This window comes from Pristis pectinata, chromosome 1 (genome assembly GCF_009764475.1).
Source record: "Pristis pectinata isolate sPriPec2 chromosome 1, sPriPec2.1.pri, whole genome shotgun sequence".
Lineage (NCBI taxonomy): Eukaryota > Metazoa > Chordata > Chondrichthyes > Rhinopristiformes > Pristidae > Pristis > Pristis pectinata.
Genome location: NC_067405.1, coordinates 61,115,306 through 61,137,653, shown reverse-complemented (window position 1 = coordinate 61,137,653; position 22,348 = coordinate 61,115,306). Strand labels below are relative to the sequence as shown.

The 22,348-nt window shown below is 40.4% G+C and overlaps 1 long non-coding RNA gene across 1 annotated transcript in view; it reads left to right on the top strand.

The window, feature by feature from the left end:
- LOC127576192 (uncharacterized) overlaps positions 1-18,097 on the top strand; it is a 157,713-nt gene extending 139,616 nt beyond the window's left edge. The window contains exon 4 of the long non-coding RNA XR_007957180.1: positions 17,078-18,097. This is a non-coding gene — a long non-coding RNA (uncharacterized LOC127576192). The remainder of the gene's footprint in view (positions 1-17,077) is intronic.
- Positions 18,098-22,348: the final 4,251 nt, after the last annotated feature.

Below are 22,348 nucleotides of genomic sequence, written 5' to 3'. Positions count from 1 at the left end.
AGCCAATGAGTTACACTGAGTCAACTCATTGTGCGGGCCTTGCCGTACACATGCCTGACCAAACTCCCTAAATAGACGCACCAATTCCAAGCACTGTCACAAGAAGAGATTGCCAGGTGGTGAAAGGAAAAGATTCAAGAATGTACCCAAAGCCTACTTGAAAAATGCTACTGATTCCTAGGAATCACTGGCCCATGAATGCTCAAAGTGGAGAAGGATCATTCAGAATAAGACTGATAACTTCAAATCCATGCTTTGTTAGGACACAGAAGACCGGTATAAATATCAAAAGAGGCACACTAGCTCACAAAGCAATCACCTACCCACCTCATCGTCCACCTCCTGCTCCATTTGTGAAAGAGTCTGCAGTTCTCACATTGGCCTGACAGAATTCATGAAAACGGAATGGAAACGAGTCATCCTTGATTCTAAGAGACTGTCTGAGATAATTGTAGGATACTTCGGCATTCTGCATTTCTTTCTGGAAACGTAACTTAATTCTCCTTAGAAGGGTTCATTATTGTACTCCAAGTCAATGATGAATTGGGCCTGGTAATTTTGCGGCTAATAATTATTACACAGTTATCAAGACTTGACACTTCACAGTACATTGATCTATTCCCTTATCTCAATGCATGTAATTTATATTTATTGGTGTAATTTCAACATCATATCAATAGCTTTTCTGCTTATATTGTACTTTCTACAGTAATCTATATAATAGAAGAATGGAAGAGGCAACCAATCTGAAATTGATCCCAAATGGTTGTTAAATTGTTAAGTTCAAGTTTATTGTCATGGGCATACATACCCAGGGTATAAATGTCATGGAAATTAGCTTTTTGCAGCAGCAGCACAGTAAATTACAAACACGACAAACGTAAATCACATCAACCTAAATTAACATAAATTATGCATAACTTACACAACAAAATAAACAAAAATAAACATAACAGCATTAGTGCAAGTTGAGGGAAATATAGTCTGAGGTAGAATTAGGTTTCTCAGGTCTGTTCAAGAACCTGATGGCAGTGGGGAAGAAGCTGTTCTTGAAGCTTGAGGTGTGGGTCGACAGGATCCTATACTTCCTTCCTGATGGCAGCAACAAGAAGAGGGCATGACCCAGATGGTGAGGGTCCTTAATGATAATGAATACATAAATAGTTTGATTGGGTGATATCTTGCTACTGCTGGACATCTCAGAGTAAGATTGAGTGGAGAATTGACCACATCCGTGCACAGTGCCATGACCAATGTAAAAGGTATGCTGGAGACAGGTGTGGAAGTTTTACAAAGCTAAATTAAAGCCTTGCAAACTTTGCTGGAAGCTCAGTTTGCACAAATTTTGTTTGGAGCGCAGGTTACGCTGTGTGGAATTGGTGCATACTTTGATCTCATTGTTGGCTTTACCAGCCTGAGTACTGAAGTGTAATTTGTCCATAATAATGGATCTGATGACACAGTCAGCTCTGACTGTAGGTTTGGCTGACATTAAAGACATTGGCTTCTGCCTGCACTGTGAAGAATTGACAGATATGCACAGTATCAATCACTCTGATCTCAGCTATGCCAACAACCATCTGCCGACTTTCCTGCATAGCTTGGTTTAGTATCTTACAAAGCAGGAGATCAATGAATCTCTAGTGAGTGCTATGTTTGCTGCCATGTTGAATCCAGGTTTTGCAAGTAACAGCAACAAAGTTTGAGAGATCAGTGCAAGATTCTATCAGATGCTCAAGGGGAAAGGATTTGCTGGTAATTCTGAAAGATACTGATAATAACGTGCTTTGGAATTATACACAGGGGGTGCTCAATTAAATCTCTTGATTTCCTATCTATCCAGTCCACCCATGAGCAGCAGTGACATGACATTTTGAAACCTCCTGTCACATTTGCTGATCACATGTGACACAACAACATTATGGCCTGAAGCTCCAACTGTGACTCACTGTGAGCGCAACTTCCTGCCCAGAGTGCAAGAGCATGAGATCATTCTCATTAAGTCATTCTCTGACTTACTGGAGGCTTCACTGCTGCTGATGTAAAGAACTTGGCCAGGGTTTGCATTTGGGAGGAGGACAGCCAAACATTTTAAGGCCACAAGCCCAAGGAAAGTCACCTAGGAAACTTGGCTTTTGGCAGATTTGTGCTGGATGGTAAAATCAGACAGGGCTGCACTCCTTAAAGGGCTGCAGTTCACAGGGGATGGGGAAGTAGAAGGTGATAACATTGCAGTCTCTGATGTAAAGGAGATTTGTAATTCTGTTGCATCAAGCACACCACATTTGAGGCTTAAGAATACTGCACAGTGAAAGCAAAAATGAAAGACACTTTTAGAGGGGGATCTGTCTCTGTTGATCCATATGACCACACAGAGATCTGCTGGTATCTGGAGAAAGTGTTCTTTACTTTATCATCAAGCAAAGCAGAAGCAAAAATAAGGAACAACCACAACTTCCGGTTGGCGTCTGTGAATATCTCAGGTTTGGGATTGATATTAAGAAAAATGTGTCCTTGGCATGGGTCAGGCTGTTTTTGATAAGGAGATGCCCTATGCTCAGTACTTTGGGACATGATAGGATGACTGTCCCCAAACAACTGGGATTGTGCAGATAACACTGGAAGTGCCTCCTATTTCTCAACCTATAGCAAAACTGTAGAGCCTGGCCATGTGACCCCATCCACTATTTGTGTCAGGGTTTTGCTGAGGCATGGGTTAGGTTTAGGTTGGCGATCATCGAGTCAGGTTTGGATGGGGTTTAAATTTTATACCTCTAGCAAGCCTCTAGATTAGTTAGCCTGACACATCTCGTTGGCAATATGAGGAATCCCATCATTAATGCTAATGACAACAGGACACTAAAGTAATTAGCCAGATTTAACATGGAGTAAATGATGGGAGTGTCTAGTTTGTCAAATTTGGAGGAGTTTTGAGGATGTTTTGCTGAGAAAGGGATAAGTTGGTGAGGAGTTGTTGAAAGCAGATGGAAGGCTACTTCAGGGGAATAGTTTCTTGGGTGCTGGTGTGAATGTTTCAGCTAGTTGAGTGTGAAGGCACAGTTCCAAATAGCAGAACACACACCTTCACATATGTTGTCAGGTCACACAATTTATTCTGGCACTATTCCTGTTGTAGGGTGATTCACTCCATTAGGTCAGCTCTGTAGTCCCGTCCTACCATCTCGACTTCACAAGTGACCTGGGTGCTTCCTGGCAACAATGGTGGAGAAAACGTGCCTGGTGCAAACCATTTCCTTCACTAAGATATTTTAGACAATATCTATGAAACAGAGGCCCTCCAATCCCTCTCTTTCAGTTAACAGGAGACCAAAACTGCACAAGCAGTCAATAAACTTGGCTATGGCTTAGTACAAGTGTAACATTTAAAGCCTAGAACCCTAACATCAATTGATGGGACCTGCGTTGACTGCCACAAAGCACAGGACATTCCAAATACACACAGGCATTTATTACCAGGAGCTACTGCAACCAGACAAGGCATGGATTAAGCACACAGCATGGGAATGACACTCCTGTTTAGAAATAATCCATCTGTAGTCACAATTTTCTCTAGTTATTTCTCAAACCTCAGAATGTTATGAGTGAAAATCAGACTCAAAATGCTTCTCAAAAATGTGCCCTATAGACATGAATTACCATCATCCATCTTCATATTCCAAACATTTTGTCATTGTTAGGGCCAGTAGTTGATGCATAGCCTTCGAATCCATTGAGAAGGTGATGATGGGTCTTATGTTAACTCTTTCCGTTTCCACAGATGGTGCCTAACCCATCAATTACTTCCAAAATGTTCTGTTTTTATTTTAGATTTCCAGCATCTGCATCTGCAGTTTTTAAATTTTTTATTCAACTACTGCTTTGTTCTGAACTACCTAGCACAAAGAAAGACACTATCAATGCTTTCTGGACTCAAAGGATAAGGGAAACATTTATGCAACATTTCAGTCTAGGAATGGATTGAACAAAACATCAGTGAGTGAAGTTCACATAGAAACAATTAATACAGTGTGTGCTCTTCTTACATGAAGCTCAGTCCAAAAGCCCTGACAAACATATTCCTCCATTGTTGGAGGAAAGAGCCAGATATCATTATGATGAAAATAACTTCCTATTTAGTAAATGAAGCAGCTAATGGTTGATATTTTTATGGAGTAAACATAAAATGAAAGATTAATTAACCGACAATGATTATCTTTAAATAATGCTCTGTTTTTTCATTGTATTATTGCATGGAAGAATTGTTTTAGACTTAAGTATTTGTGACACAACAATCCCTCAATTAAGCAATGAATTTACATAGTGTCCCTCAGGTTAAATTTTTATCTGGCTGTCAATTGCTAATTACCCCCTCTGATTATACAATGGTTATTGGGCTTTGTGGAGTGACGGGGGCTTTAACTCACCAAATTACCTTGCCCTTATATGTCCAGGAACAAAGGGGACAAACGCAAGAGCCAAAGAGCCTGTTCTGACATTGAATCAGATCATGGACACCTATGACCATTTTTTTTTACTTTTTTAATTTTTTTTGAGGTCTGGTTGGCAATGGCAAGGCCAGCATTTATTGCTCATCCCTGATTGCCCTTGAGAAGGTGGTGGTGAACTGCCACCTTGAACTGCTGCAGTCCTTCGAGTGAAGATATCCCACAGTATTATTGGGTAGGAAGTTCCATTATTTAGATTCAGGGCTGGTGATATATTTCCAAATCAAGAAGGCATGCAACTTGAAAGGAAATTTAAAATGTTTAAAAACATCAATGCAATCATAATTGAAGGAAGTGTAAGTTGCCTTTATATTTAATCTGCTTCTTCACAGCCATACCTTGCTGCTCAGGTCTAACCTGGCATGGATTCACTAGCCAGATTCCTTAACGTAACTCAGGAAGCTCACCAAATTCATGCTGCACTGCTGGGTTCTTGGTCTGTGAGTTGGGAAATCCCATGTTTGTGCAGGAGTTAAAGGCAGCAATTCAATGCAGAATAGCTGGAGATTCCCAGCAGGTCGCATGTGGACCATTCACTTTCACGCCAGAACTTCACTGTTGTGTCAATTGGCTCTTCATATGTCATCTACCTGGCTTTTGCAACAGCTCTGTACGGCTCCAAATCAATTATTAAAAAAGACGAATCAGGTTGCAAACACCATGGTTCACTTGCTATATATACATATATAGCAATATTAGCTATATATTTTTAGCTATATATACATTTTAGCTATATATACATATGTACATAAATATATGTACGTATGTACAGTATATATACATATATATACATAAAAGTTTTAGCTATATAAACTTTTTAAGAAAGTTTACACATTAGGTCTATAGATTAGAGAGGGAAATATAGAAAAACAATGGAAATAGTGTATCAAGAAAATAGCGAACGCGGTTTACAGAAAATATTGATGAATATTTGTGCTTTACAAGAACAAAACATGGGCATTGAATGAAAATAATTGTAAAGCACTTTTGCTCATCTATAGTGGACATATCTAAAACAGTAGATGTTTCTTATGTTATTCCATAAAACTATAATACAGCAGGCAGGCTTTCAACTTCCAGAATTTTTTTTTTGGTCAGTATTTTGGCAAGAGCCAAAAGCAATTTTTTTCCCACCAGTTTTGTTCTTCCCTCCTTTCAATGCAGACTTTAATCCTGAAAATACACATGGTCCATGGCATTCTGCAATCCTCCCCCTGAAGGCCACAGTAGTTCTGGGAATTCTATGTCATCCAGCGCTGACTTTCCCGGAGTCTGTGCAGTCAGTAGGAAGATACGTCACTTCTCCGGGCTGCTTGGCACTCCCATCATCATGAGTGAATCTCCAGCATGTTATCTGCCTGTGCGGTTGGAAAATCTTGTTGACTTTATGGGAGGTTGTTCAAGTTCAAGTTTATTGTTGTCATAGGCATACATACACAGGGTATAAATGTCATGAAAATGAAAATTAGCTTTTTTGCAGCAGCAGCACAATACGTTGAGCAGCCTCTCCTCAATTCCACTGCCCAACCCCAGCTGGTTTTCCATTGGTCCCTTGTAAAAGAGAGAGGAACTTGACTTTTGGAAGAGAATGATTCCATCCATCCTCTGGGGGTCCAGGCAGCTGCTCTCTTCACAAGACTGAATTTCATTTTCACCCATTACGTCAGACCCAGCATGGTCAATGCTAATCTGGAGACCGGTATACATCATCCTACACCATCAGCCTCCAGTCCAACAGTGGTCCCAGCAATCAAAGCAAGGAAGTACCTCCAGGGTAGGAACACCCTATCCCCAGAATCATTGCTTCATAGGGAGATGTTAAGGCTATTGCAAGACCAGACGGTTCCAAACATAATTGAGACCTGGAGACACAAGAGACTGCAGATGCTGGAATCCAGAGCAACAAACAATCTGCTGGAGGAACTCAGCAGGTTGAGCAGTATCTGTGGGGGCAAAGAAATTGTCAATATTTCAGGTCCTAATTCAGGGTTTTGACGTTAAATATCAACAATTCCTTCTCTGCCCCCCCCCCCCCCACAAGGAAGCTGCTCAACCCACTGAGTTCCTCCAGCAGATTGTTTGTTGCTCCATAATTGAGGCCTGACTTGCTCTGTTGATTGGAGTCTGGAACAGCTTTTGCAAAATAGCTGGGCCATGATATAATTCTGACAAACATGGAAATAAATCCAAGCTCTCTATAATTATATATGTTCACCTGCTTATTAATAGGGTTGAACACTGCATTGTTAATAAAAGCCAAATATGGCAGGAGGTCAAGTAATAGTTAAACAATATAAATTGCAGGTGAAAATATTTGCACAAACAACACCCACTCATGAACAACTTGGCAACCACACTGTAACTGAAAAAAATCATGAATTTCATGAAAAAATTATCAAAATTGATGCACCATTATCAAGATTATCGTAGTATATAATGCTGAGCGAGAATTTCTGTGATTTTTTTTTCCTTTCAACCTTGATTTGATAGTTGTGCACTGCACTAACTGCACTCAAAGGCTCAGGATATTGCCATGTAGTGTTGGATATTAGAATTATTATTCTAGAGGCTGTAACTGAAGCAGTAAAATCTTGAGGGTGACATGTAAGGGCATCATAGTGATTTGATTCACAGGTTGCAAGGACTTTCGGTCAATACAAAAAAATATAACAATGAGACAGAAAATCTGAAGCTTAAGGGACATGCATTTAAACATAAGCATATCCCCTTGGAGCTCCTTGGGATCAAGGATGACTTGCTTTCACTCTGGTCTTCTAAAGGAAATACTCTCAAGATAACATAAAACATGGGGTTTGCAGTTGATTTAAATGAATAATTAAACATTCATTGGAAAGCTTTTTCTGAAATGGGGTTAGGTTTAAGCATCAATCCCTTTAAAATTATTGTCAGATTCAATGTCATTTTAGGTATACAAACACTGATATTTCATTAAAGTTGTCCTTGACGAGTCTCTGGAAAATGGATTTTATTTGTCGTGGATACATTTATATTTTAGATCTTCCTTGAATCTCCGAGTTTATGAAACTAATCAGAAAAATGATCCCTGATGTAAAGGGAATGAGCTATCAAGAGCAATTATGATGGATAATGGATGACTTCATCAAATCCTGTAAGACAAGAGGGAGTTAAATTGGAGTACTTAATAGGTTCACAGCAGATTGGCACCATTTTCTTTTCAAAAAGCAAAAAGGATATAGATGATAGACACCTGAACCCAAACCAGAAAGTGCAGAAAACACTAAGCAGGTCAGGCAGCATCAGTGGTAAAAGAAACAGAGTCAACACTTCAATGATCTTTCATCAGAATCCAGTTTCCCGTTTTCTTTTCCATTGATTTCCAGCCAGTTCCAGGCATAATTGAGACCTGACCTGCTGTGCTCATCGGAACCCTGGTGCAGCCTTTGCAAAATTGTTGGACCATAATATAATTATGACAAATGTGGAAATAAATCTGATTATATATTTATGTATAAACACCTGCGTTGATTTCCAGAGATGTGGTCTAAAATAGTATGGGCACAGTGTATTCACCAATACAGCTGTTCATCTAACTGGTAACGACCAATTTCATTCCCAAAATATCAAGCTAAGTAAACAAAGACATTTACTGCAAAATAAAATCAATCCAGAGAACAGAAGTGGTAATTAATCAAAAATAGCAAAAAGTTGGAACACATTATAACAACAGCTTTTTTATTTGCAAAGGGAGAACTGTTTAAGATAATCCAAAATGCAAACAAATTCATGGGCATTATTCAAAGCAAAATACGATACAACTAGGTAGTCTTTTTAAATGATGAGGTCAGGTTTGATTATCCAAGTTGTTTCATCCTTTACCCACTGCACTTTCCCATTTCTAACTGTGACTAAATTAATAATGAAATACAATATGCTGCCTTGGCTGAGCTGGTTATGAGTTATCAAGGCCATGCAAAGCTACCAAGATAATCCTGTTAACATTGTGGTTGATAAAATGATTGGACATGGTGGAAATTGATAGATGTGTTCAATTCTGGTAGGATCAATAAACTGCATCAAATCCTGGTTATTTTTTAGGCGTTATAAACATTCATGGTTTTATCCAGGTTTTCCAGCTGGTGTAGAGTAGCGTCCATATCCAGTGGGCTTCCTTTGGAAACACACATTATGTGGGAATTTTAAAGCAGTGCTGTGGTACAGTGGTGGTGAAGTCTCTAGGCTGGTATCCAGACATGCACATGAATCCTATGATGATAGCTGGGGAATTTAAATTCAACTAATTAAATAAATCTGGAATAAAATGTTAGTAGAAGTCTAGGTAACTATGAAACTCCTGGATTGTCAGAGAAATCCATCTGATTTAGTATATTATATCGTATTTCTTTACAATGTAGCAGGTGGCTATTCAGCCCATCAAGTCTATGCCAACTCACAGGGCAATCCCCTTCTCCAACTAATTTTCCCTGTAACATATCTTCCTCACATTCCCATCAACTCCCCCCAGATTCTACCATTCACTAGCAAAGAGGAGGCAACTTAGAGTGGCCAACTGACCTTAGGAGGTGGTAGGAAACTCACGCAGTCACAGGAAAAACATGCAACCTCCACACAGACTGCACCAGAGGCCAGGATTGAAGCTGGGTTGCTGGAGCTGTGAGGCAGCAGCTCTATTCGTAATATCCTTCAGGGAAGGAAATCTGTCATCTTCACCTGGTTTGGCCTGTTTGTGCCTTCATCCTGCCTCCTCAACTCAGGAGCAAGTAGAGATGAAAAATAAATATTTTTGAGTAAATAAGCAAAAAAAGGAGTCAAGGGTTTCCTTTTCCATGGAACTGGTAAACTGCAGCAATGAACACTGTGCCACAGAGAATATGTAAAAAAACTAAGCATGTCTTTATGTTTAACTAAACGTTGTAAACTTAAAATGTCAACAAACTTAAAAATTTATTGGCCCAGATATTGTCTCATTGTTAATAGATTTTAATTTGCTGGCTGTCGTAGGCTTCCAGATGAGTTTCATGGGTGAGGTTTGTTCTGGGCTGCCAACAACAACCCCCCATTACATTGTTTGAGGCCTGTAACAGAGGTCTTAAGTGAGTAGATTGGTAATCCAGAGCCCAGGACTGAAGACTCAGAGGTATCTGTTCATATTCAAATAGGGTGGCTGTGACCAACTGGGATAAAAAGATAGTTGACTAGAAATTCTTCCTCAGCACTTGAAGTCAATAGAACTAAATTTCAGAGTACAAAATGCAGAGTACAACTGCTACTGACTGAATGTGAAATTTTAGGCAAGTTTCAGTAATGATATTGGTATTGGTATTGGTTTATTATTGTCACTTGTACCAAGGTACAGTGAAAAACTTGTCTTGCATACCGTTCATACAGATCAATTCATTACACAGTGCAGATACATTGAGTTAGTACAGAGTGCATTGAGGTAGTACAGGTAAAAACAATAACAGAGTAAAGTGTCACAGCTACAGGGAAGTGCATTGCAGGTAGCCAATAAGGTGCAAGGTCATAACAATGTAGATCGTGAGGTCAGAGTCCATCTCATCGTATAAGGGAACAGTTCAATAGTCTTATCACAGTGGGATAGAAGCTGTTCTTGAGCCTGGTGGTACGTGCCCTCAGGCTCCTGCATCTTTTGCCTGATGGGAGAGGAAAGAAGAGACAATGACCCGGGTGGGTGGGGTCTTTGATTATGCTGGCTGCTTCACCAAGGCAGCAAGAGGTATAGACAGAGTCCATGGAAGGGAGGCTGGTTTCCATGACGTACTGGGCTGTGTCCACAACTCTCTGCAGTTTCTTGCAGTCCTGGGCAGAGCAGTTGCCATAACAAGCCGTGATGCATCCAGATAGGATGCCTTCTATGGTATATTGATAAAAATTGGTGAGTTTCAAAGGAGACATGCCAAATTTCTTTAGCCTCCTGAGGAAGTAGAGGCTCTGGTGAGCTTTCATGGCCGAGGCATCTACATGGTTGGACCAGGACAAGCTATTGGTGATGTTCACTCCTAGGAACTTGAAGCTCTCAACCCTCTCAACCTCAGCACTATTGATGTAGACAGGTGCATGTACACCGCCCCCTTTCCTGAAGTCAATGACCAGCTCTTTTGTTTTGCTGACATTGAGGGAAAGGTTGCTGTTATGACACCATGTCACTAAGCTCTCTATCTCCTTCCTGTACTCCGACTCATTGTTATTTGAGATACAGCCTATTACGGTGGTATCATATGCAAACTTGTAGATGGAGTTACAGCATAATTTGGCCACACAGGCTACTGTAATGTCATTTAAAAAACTCTGCTTCATTAATATCTTTAAGGAATCAGAATCAGAATTAGGTTTATTATCACTGACATATGTTGTGAAATGTGTTGTTTTGTGGCAGCAGTACAGTGCAAGATATAAAAATTACTGTAAGTTACAAAACTAAATCATACAAAAGAGGAATAATGAGGGAGTATTCATGGATTCATGGACCATTCAGAAATCTGATGGTGAAGGGGAAGAAGCTGTTCCTGAAACACTGAGTGTGAGTCTTCAGGCTCCTGTACCTCCTCCCCGATGGTAGTAACGTGAAGAGGGCATGTCCCAGATGGTGAGGGTGCTTAATGACAGATGCCACTTTCTTGAAGCACCGTCTCTTAAAGATATCCTCAGTGGCAGGGAGGTTTGTGCTGCGATGGAGCTGGCTGAGTCTACAACCCTTTGCAGCCTCTTTTGATCCTGCACATTGGAGCCTCCATACCAGACCATGATGGAACCAGTCAGAATGCTCTCCAACATGCATCTGTAGAAATTTGCAAGAGTCTTTGGTGACATATCAAATCTCCTCAAACTCCTAATGAAGTAGAGCCGCTGGTGTGCCTTCTACGTGATTGCATCAATGTGTTGGGCCAAAGATAGATCCTCCGAGATGATGACGCCTAGGAACTTGAAGCTGCTCACCCCTTCCACCGCTGACCCCTCATTGAGTACTGGTGTGTGTTCTCCCGACCTCCCCTTCCTGAAGTCCACAATCAATTCCTTGGTCTTGCTGATGTTGAGTGCGAGGTTGTTTTCACGACACCACTCAACCAGCTGATCTATTTCACTCCTGTACGCCTCCTCATCGCCATCTGAGATTCTGCCAACAACAGTGGTGTCATCAGCGAATTTATAAATGGCGTTTGAGCTGTGCCTAGCCACACAGTCATGAGTGTAGAGAGAGTAGATCAGTGGGCTAAGCACGCATCCTTGAGGTACGCCTATTTTGATCATCAGCGAGGAGGAGATGTCACTACTGATCTGTACTGACTCTGGTCTCCTGATGAGGAAGTTGAGGATCCAATTGCAGAGGGAGGTACAGAGGCTCAGGTTTTGCAGTTTGTTGAGAGCTGTAATCGATAAACAGCAGCTTGATCTATGTATTGCTGTTGGCTAGGTGCTCCAAAGCCAAGAGGAGAGTCAGTGAGATTGCATCCGCTGTAGACCTGTTGCGGTGGTAGGCAAATTGCAGCGGGTCCAGGTCCTTGCTCAGGCAGGAGTTAATTCTAGCCATGACCAGCCTCTCAAAGCATTTCATCACAGTAGATGTGAGTGCTACCGGGCGATAGTAGTTGAGGCAGTTCACCATGCTCTTCTTGGGCATCGGTATAATTGATGCCCTTTTGAAGCAGGTCGGAAACTCCAACTGCAGCAGTGAGAGGTTGAAGGTGTCGTTGAACACTCCAGCCAGTTGGCCGGCACAGATTTTCAGTACCCTACCAGGTACACTGTCAGCGCCTGACGCCTTGTGAGGGTTCACCCTCTTTAAGAATGCTCCGATGTCAGCCTCCAAGACAGAGACCACAGGGTCATGTGGGGATTTGCACAGGTGTAGTGTTATTCTCCCTTTCAAAGCATGCATAAAAGGAATTGAGCTCATCAGGGAATGAAGCATCACTGCTATTTATGCTGTTAGGTTTCGCCTTATAGGAAGTAATGGCATGCAAACCCTGACACAGCTGTCGCGTGTCCAGTTGTGTCTCTAACTTCACACGGAATTGCCTTTTCGCTCTCACGATGGCCTTCCATAGGTTGTACCTGGACTTCTTGTAGGGTTCTGGATCACTGGTCTTGAATGCCACAGATCTAGCCCTTAGATGACTGTGAATCTCCTGGTTCTGGTTTGGGAAAATTTGGTATGTTCTCGACGGCACACACTCATCCACGCAGGTCTTGATGAAGTCAGTGACAGCCGCGGCATATTCATTCAGATCCGAAGATGAATCCCTGAATACGGTCCAGTCCACCAATTCAAAGCAGTCCTATAAATGCTCCTCTGCCTCCCTTGACCGTACCTTTGCAGTCCTCACCACTGGTGCTACAGTCCTCAGTCTCTGCCTTTATGTCAGGAGTAGAAGTACAGCCAAGTGATCAGACTTGTCAAAGTGCGGGCGTGGGATGGCACAGTAAGCGTTCTTGATGGTGGTGTGTTGGCTCCTCTGGTTCCGCAGGTGACATGTTGGTTGTAGTTTGTCAGAGACTTCTTCAAGCTGGACCAGTTGAAGTCCCCCGCTATGATTTGGAAGGCATCAAGGTGTGCTGTCTCGTGACTGTTGATTACTGTGTTGAGCTCCTCCAGTGCCAGCTTGACATTTGCCATGGGTGGAATGTAGACCACTACCATGATGACGGTGGAGAACTCTCTCAGCAGATAAAACGGATGACACTTGACCGCCAGATGTTCTAGGTCAGGGAAACAAGCCTGAGACAGAACCGTCACATCTGTGCACCACGATGAGTTAGTCATGAAGCAAACACCGCCTCTGCCTTTACCTGATGCCACCGTCTGGTCCTTGGGTGGATGGTTAAGTCCTTGGGCTGGAGCGCTGTTCTGGAGTGCTGGGGTGAGCCATGTCTCTGTGAAGCAGAGTATACAACAGTCTCTGATGTCCTGCTGGAAGGAAAGAAATGTGCTCCCCATAACAGTCTGGTGAATCCAGACCCACTTGGTTGACTTGTAACTTCTGAAATAGTACTCTATAGTACCAACATGGAGACACAGGAGACTGCAGATGCTGGAATCTGGAGCAACAAACAAGATGCTGGAGGAACTCAGCAGATCAGACAGCATCTGTGGAGAGAAATGGACAGTCAATGTTTCAGGTCGAGACCCTTCATCTGAACCGGAGTTTTTTGTTGTGACTCTACGATAGCCACCATTACTGAAACTTGCCTAAAGTCTTACATTCAGTTAGTAGCAGGAAACTTCTGCATATTGTACTCAAAAATTCAGTTCTATTTTCAGTTCAGATGAAGGGTCTCAACCCAAAATGTTGACTGTCCATTTGTCTCCCCAGGTGCTGCCTGACCTGCTGAGTTCCTCCAGTATCTTGTTTGTTGGTCTATAGCAGCAAACTCTGTTGTGCCTTCACCATATGGACTACAGTTTCTCAGGGACAGCTCAGGATGGGCATTAAAAGCTAGCTGTGCTCCGGATACCAACATCCCATAAAAAAGCAACAATCACATTTGGGTCATGTTTTTTGTGTGTAACAATTTTGTGGAGAAGAAGGCATGAAGAAAATAAGACTGAGGAGGATGGTTTCCCATCCATTTGTGCTGATATTTTCCATTCCAAAAGCTAAGAAATTTGCTGCTTGTGAAGGTCTATTAAGACCTTAGGCTCAAATCCATGCAGAGTTTCTCAGGAGGAGATAAGGAATATAAATGGAAAGTCAGTCTGACATATATTAGCTAATGAAGGGAAGAATTCCAAGTGTTACCACAGCTTCTAGAAAACAAAATCACAAAAGTTAAAGGAACTAGATTTTCCAGCACAATGTGTTTAATGAAGGCTGTGTTTAACCACCTCTACATTTTTTGTTCTTTTTCTTCTGAATTGATTCTATAAGATTGAAGTCAAAGGAAATATAAAGTGGGAGACTCAGAATAGCCCATTTTATACTAGGCCAAGCATTTATCATACATGAGGGGTAAGTGCACAGAATTTTCCAGGATAACAGAAAATGCAGATACCTCTCAGGCCACTGGCAGTGACATTAAGGTTGTAACAAAATACAGCAGTCAACCTTCAATGTTAGTTTCAGCCTGTACATAAACCTATCCGTGTTCCTGTACATAAACCTACCCATGTTCCTGTACATAAACCTACCTGTGTTCCTGTATATAAACCTACCCGCGTTCTTGACCTTCAGTTTTCCCGGTCCAGCTTCAGACGCAAATCCAACCCACATCCCTGACCCTTGATGTTCCCAGCTTCAACCTTGCAAGTATCCAGATCCAAGGAGTTAGTGCATTGTAAAAAGTCTGCACAAGGAAAGATCAAAGCCTGGAGTGTTGTCCTGATAGGGACGACTGAGGTATAAACCTTAGAATGATCTAAACTACAGCTGGATGCTCTGATGGTTATAGTCATTTATCTTTAATTAAATAAGCTATGACAGATTAAATAGCTTTGCCATTGTATTAACTTCGGTGAATTTTGGAATCTTTCATGAGCTCTGTCCACTTGAGCTAAAATCTAGTACTGATAAGAATTACATAACAAAGTTTTGAAAAACAGGGAGTACCAAGTAGGATACCAAGGGGAAGGTTTTCACATCAGGTACAAAGTGAGCACAATACCGGCAGTGTACCCGTGGTGCTTTCAGTGTCACAGGCAGAAGACACAAATTGGTTTCACTTCAGTTGGAACAAGCAAACAGTGGACACCAAAGGGGCATTCAGCTGCAGCAGGAGCTCAGGACAGAGTGGATCAACAAGTTGGGTTAATGGAGTGGATATATCTAGGGTCAGAATGTTCTTGAGGAACTAGAAAGGTCAGTAGTACTCTACCTGGCCCCAGATAAACTTTATTTTAAAAGAAACAGCAACTTGCCTTTTCCAAGCGTTCTCATGCGGGCCATTAGTTAAGCCACTCACTTCCTGCATGATCCATCCATTTCTTCATAAAAATTGCGATTAGCCTAATGCAACTGTTGTGGCACTCCACGTCAACCCAGTTTTCCATCTGTTTGATGAGAGTGCTGGGTGGGAAAGAACTAAATCAGGTGAGGATATGAGTGCCAAGACTGCCACCATGTTTTAGTCTGCTGACCATGCATTTGTCAGGCAAGATGCCCAAAGTCGACAGTTGAAGACTGCCCCTAACATAGGTATTGTGGTTACAAGAGGTGCAACATGACTGATTTGCTTTTGACTGTCCCTGCTAGAAGCATTCAATTCACAAGATAATCCACAACAAAGAATGAAATTACCAAGTATTTTAATTCAAGGTTTATTAGCCTTTTCATTTAAGAAGAGGACATATATCCCTCAGTAATTGTGGAACTACTGACATACAAACTATCGTGAATATGAACATTTTTTGCCTGTTTCTGAAAAATGTTTAAGTGCAGAAAAAGATGACAATTACCTTGTTAATTTCATCCTGTCCTAATTCATTGTTTTACAAGACTGCAGAATGTCATGAGTCTCCCCACTCAGCAAATTTGCTGTGTGAAATAAATCATCTAGCAGCTGTGCCTTGGAAATGATACATTTCCCCAGAGTAGGAAATGCAGAATGAAAGCTTGTCATCCCAGAGGACTCTAGCACCTTGTACTGACTGGTGGATTAAAGTATGAGAGCAGGACCTGTTCAACTACTTGTTATTCTTAATTACGAATGGTTGCTGCAATAGGGGATATAAAATGGAAGGTAGGGTGAAAAATTATGCACAGTGACTCACCTCATGTCAGATCATACTAAACTAAGCACAGAAATGGAGTTACCAGAGTTCAATGATGAACAGTGAAAACCTATTCCAATTTCAGCAATGTAGTATACGGTCTGGGTACAGTTAATTTATGATGTCGTTATTGGAAAAATGGACTGTTTAAAAACACAAAACAAAGGAAGCTGGTAGCCAATCCTTTTAAATGTTACAGCACCTGCTCTTCACTACATTTAGCATCCATCCTGGTTCTGACTTATAATTGGAAAATGTATCACATGTGAGCAAAAATGAAGCTCTCTCTTTGGTTTGTGGTTCTGTGCAAACAAACCATGAGTATGTACTCATGTGGAGAGGGAACTAAAGCTGGGGAAATATCTGAAATGTGCCTTGAAAATCTGGGATGTTTGAAATATCACAAAGACTATTAGAAAATTATTTCCATTAGTTCTTTTTTCCTCTGAAAAAATCTTCCATGTTTAAAGTATACAAATCGTTTTGCAGGAAATATGCATTCCTTACCAAAAAAAGTGTTATTTTGTAGTCAGTGCCAGTTCCAAAGAAAATATTATTTATATAAATATATATGCATGAAATGGCAAAAGAGAAAAAAATAGTTTCATAAGCATGCCGAGGCACTGAAGAGTTACAACTTTAGCAATGCTTTCTCCGATGACAACTGCAACTCTCTTGATAGGACATAATTTGTGCATTTTTTCCGATAAGATCCGCAACAAGGTGGCAGGGGTATGGACGTTTGTTTTGTACTAACCGCACAAAAAACTTCATCTTTTATTTATCTAAAATTTTTATTCAAATCAACTATAGTTTAGTGATTTTTTTTGTTTATTTTTACATACAGAGCCAAATCTAAGCTGGTCAAGAATGGAGGAACAGGTCATCAGCTGGCACATGCTGGCCAAAGAAGAGGTTGTCTCCAAATGGATCAGAGCCTCCAGCTCAAGCATCAATTGAGGAGCAGCTTCACAACTATGAGGATCTTCACAGATTTCTGGTGCTCCTGATTATTATTTCAATCAATTTAATGCTGCAATATTTTTAATGAGCAGCAAATTTATTTTTCCGTTTATTGACAACTTTATTTTTCAGAGTATGAACATAAATTCTGTACACTTAAATAATTATTTGTCTATGCAAAGTAAGTGACACTTCACATTGATTATTTTGTCTGTAATAAATTCTAAGTGGCCAGTGCAGTTAAGTCCCATTTATTTTGTATTTATGTGTTTCTGAAAGAGAACCGGTAGAGATTAAAGGAAGTTAATAAAACTATGAAATGATTCCAAGATTAGTTACTCTGCCATATGAGTAAAGAAAGGAAGTCTGGTTGGAATTGTGCAAGAATATGAATATGCAATTTTTGGAAGGTTTCTTAGACTAGAAACTGTATAGAAAGTGATAAAGTGCACTACAGTGGTAGAAGACACCCAATGTGCATGAAGTCAAGCAGGTTAGCAGAGCAAGTCCCCAAATGTTAGGAGGGTTACACACAGCAACTCGCTTAATTTCAAGAGTGGCACAAGTAATATGATCTCACAGCAAGGTTGCAGCCTTTACAATGACAGTTCTCAATGGGAATCACCACTTGTAGTACTGGAGCCTGATCTGCAGACTGAACCAAGGAGTGGAGGGATGGAGAAAGGAGCAGATACCCTGCTTCTCTGATAGACACCAGATGCCTAGTGGTGAAGGTGGACACTGAGAGCACATATCATAGCAGTCTGGATTCTCCATCCCAGCCAAGGGGAAGAAACTCAGAGTCATCTCATTCATCGGACACGATTGCACGGCTGGTTTCAGTGGCAGATTTTCCAGTAGCAGTTAAGAAATGGACAGTCTCTTTAAGTTACCCTTGAGCAGTTCTGCCTCCTCCCATTAAGATTCATTTTTCTGCAATCAAAGCCCACATGTTTTTTTTTCAATGCTCCATTGCTGCAGCAGCAACTTCAAATGTGAGTTATGCACCACTTAATAATCTGCCACATAGCTAGCAGTCTCCCTGCACAGTAGCACACACGCACAAGGAGATTAGCAAATCAACTTCACATTGTGTGCGAGGAAATTCTGAATGGGTTTTACTGATTTTGTGCTGTCCTTCTACTCACTGCCATGTGGCTCTGTCACAGTTTAGGATAACAGCTCAGGATGGCAAAGTTCATTCCCTGGGGATACAGGTAAACCAGAGGCTCTTTAAGGCATTATGGTGACTTCACCATCGCCATTATCATTTCTAGTTTTCTTTAATTCCTCAGTTAACTAAATATAAATTTCTCACTTGCTGGGGTGGGATTTGATTGATTGTCACCAGATTGTAAGTCCTATCCTCTGAATTCCTGGTTTAGTAATGCAACCACTGTGCTACCATAGCCCATGATAATTAATATACACATGTCATAATGCAATCTATTGATGTTGTTTTGCAAAACATTCTATCATTAAATTCAATTTTATTTAATGAGCCTGCAATTCTATTTGAACTGAACTTAAAGAAAAAGTACAAAGGCATCCTATGTTTCTTTTGTATTCTAAATTTCTATTTTTTTAAATAAAACTCACTGGCAATGCTCTTTTCTTTGGTTAAAAATTGGTTCTGTTTCCATTTAAAAGTTTTCTAACACCAACATGCTGCTGGTCTGCAAAACAGTTTATCGCACAGGCAATTATCTTATTGAATCACTGCATCACCTACCACATTTGCCAGTTATGTTTGCAATTTCCCTTTAGTAAATACTGCAAACTTAAAAGTTACTTTCAAAAATCAATCATTTGAACTCATTGGTGATTCATTCTTAATTGACAAATACAAAAACAAATTATAACTTTAATTGGAATATTAGCATTATATTGCAGTATTGGACTTTTGATCTTTTACCACAAGGTTTGAACCAACTACAGAATATATAACACAGGACATAAAAGTATGTCATCATCTTTGAAAGCAGCACACGCCCAATGCTAAATAAAGCTAATATGAGGCTTTGCTCCAAATTACAGTGATTTACACAGGGATCCACTTGACTTCTCACTTGACTTTAGCGAGGTAAAGTAGCTGAGCATGTCTGTAACCAACTTATGGACATTGACACTTCGGGATAACATTTGGGAATGTTTCGGAGAATGGTTCAAATTTATGCTGCTCTCATTAATTGTTCCAAATGGGAAAAGGAAATTGTATAATTTGTGTTTGTAACATTTTTAGAATAAACAGCTATGAAAAGTTTGTTATGATTATGATTTATATAAATAATGAAAATGTAGTCATAGAGTCATACAGGATGGAAACTGGTCTTTTGGCCCACCTGATCCATGCTATTCATTTGGTAGCCATCTATAATAATCTCATGTACCAGCGCTCAGCCTGTAGCCTTCTATGCTGTGGCATTCCAAGTATTTATCTAAACGCCTCCTGAATGTTGTAGGAGTACCTGCCTGTACCATGCAGGCAGAGCATTCCAGATATCAACTACCCTCTGGGTGAAAATATTATTCCTCAAATTCCCTCTAAATCTCCTACCTCATGCTTTAAACCAATTCTCTTTAGTTATTGATACATCTGCTTAGGGGAAAAGTTTCTCATTATCTGCCATGTCAATGTCCTTCAATCAGGTAGCCCTTTTGCCTTCTTTACTCCAAGGGAAACAAACTCAACTTATCCGGTCTCTCCTCATCCTAGGCAGCATCCTGGTGTATCTCCTCTGTATCCCTTTCTGTACAATCGCACCTTCCCTCTCATGTGATAACCAGAACTGCACACTGTTCTCCAGCTGTGGCCTAACCAATATTTTGTATTGTTGTACCATAGCCCACCTGCTCTTTCATTCTATGACCTGGCTAATGAAGGCAAGTACCTCATGTGCCTTCTTAGCCACCTTATCCATCCTGTGCTGCTGCCTTGATGGATTCTTGGACAGGTACACCAAGGTCTGTCTGCTCTTCAGAATCGCCTCAGCATTGTGTATATCCTAATCTCATTAGTCTTCATAAAATGCATCACCTCACATTTTTCAAGATTATATTCCATCTGGTGTTAATCTGCCCATCTAGCTAACTGACCAATATCATTCTGTATGCAGTCTACAATTCATTTTACATTTACCTGACTGACTGTTGTTTGTAAAAACATTAGTACATAACATTTTAGATTCTTTTTAGCATTTTAATTTGTTTTATGAGCTACAATCAACCCTCTTGTGGAAAAATATAGGCATTAGAATGTTTAGTCAAGCAAGCAAATAACTTGGATGAAATGTTATTTTACAGGCTGCATGGAATGATGCTACTATTCTCAGACAGAATGGAAGTGGCTGGGTAATTCTCCCATTAATCAGGCTTGGAGACTGCACTGATCCAAGTGACTGGGATCTATTTTACAGAAAGTTTGCTGTTCTTTGTGAAGGATCTTTCTAAATGGACTTTGTAAATAAGTTTTATTTGCTTTGATGTTTGCTACTAGAAAATTCACTGTTTGTAAGTTCTGATGGTCAACGGACACTCTGGACTTAACAGCATTGAAATTAATGAAAAAAATCTTAATTGCATATGGAAATTCAGAGTTTCTACCTGTTATCACAAATATACTGAATACTATTATTATTACTATTATTATTATTATTATATGCTAACTAATTAATATTGCCTTTAAAAATCCCCTTCTTTTCTTGGAAGTACTTAATGGTCTAGTATGGCAAGAAAAGGTCTGCAGATGTAGTATTTTTTAAACAGGGAGCGAATTCAGAAATCAGAGGTGAAAAGGACTTGTGAGTCTTAGTGCAGGATTCCCTAAAGGTTAACTTGCAGGTTGAGTTGGTAGTAAGGAAGGCAAATGCAATGTTACCATTCATTTCAAGAGGACTAGAATATAAAAGCAAGGATGAAATGCTGAGGCTTTATAAGGCATTGGCCAGACCACAAATGGAGTATTGTGAGCAGTTTTGGGCCCCATATCTAAGGAAGGACGTGCTGGCATTGGAGAAGGTCCAGAGGACATTTACAAGAATGATCCTGAGAACGAAAGGGTTAATGTATGAGGAGCATCTGATGGTTCTGGGCCTGTACTCGCTGAAGTTCAGAAGGGTGAGGAGGGATCTCATTGAAACCTGCTGTATATTGAAAGGCCTGGAAAGAGTGGATATGGAGAGGATGTTTCCAGTCGTGGGAGAGTCTAGGACCAGAGGGCACAGCCTCAGAATAGAAGGATGTCCCTTTAGAACAGAGATGAGGAGGAATTTCTCTAGCTAGAGGGTAGTTAATCTACCGAATTCATTGCCACAGACGGCTGTGGATGCCAAGTCATTGGGTATATTTAAAGCAGAGGTTGATAGGTTCTTGATTAGTAAGAGCATCAAAGCTTACAGGGAGAAGGCAGGAGAATGGAGTTGAGAGGGAAAGATAAATCAGCCATGATCGAATCATGATTCTACTCATGATACTCACATGATACACAGCTGGACCAATCATGGTATCCCATACTGTAATGCTTGCCACCATGCTTTTGATCATAACATGCTTTGAAGATGCTTCTTCCTTTGCTTAATGGAATAGTTTGATCCAATGGGCTGTTGAATCATATTGTAAGGGTGCTTTGGATTCCTCTGTAACTCAGAGCATTACTTCGTGTAATATGGCTTGTATACATAGGGATGTATGGAAAGAAATGTTTTTTTTCCATTGTAATCTAGATAAATGGGTTTCAAAATGTTTTATGCAAGTGGTCAAGACCCCAATAAGTTATTGTCATAATAATTTCTTGTAAGAATTTCTTGTAGTTCAGTTCAATATCAATGGACTCATGGCTCCCAGTCATCTCTTATATAAATTGAATCAATTGAATAGATGTGGAATTAAAATGCTAGCATCAGTGACAAAACAACTGGATTGTTGTTAAACAAAATCTTCTGGATTGCTATAGTCCATCAGACACTAAAAACTGCTGCCAATGAATTTGTGATAATGAACGTGTAAAAATTATAAACACCATAACCTGAAAAATCTTGAATTATTGTATGGCATTTTATGGAGTCTAATCAAGTTGTAACACATTCAGAACATTACATGTTGTCATGGCAAAATGTATCCCAGCTGCATTGAATGGACTTCCAAGTTATTCAATATC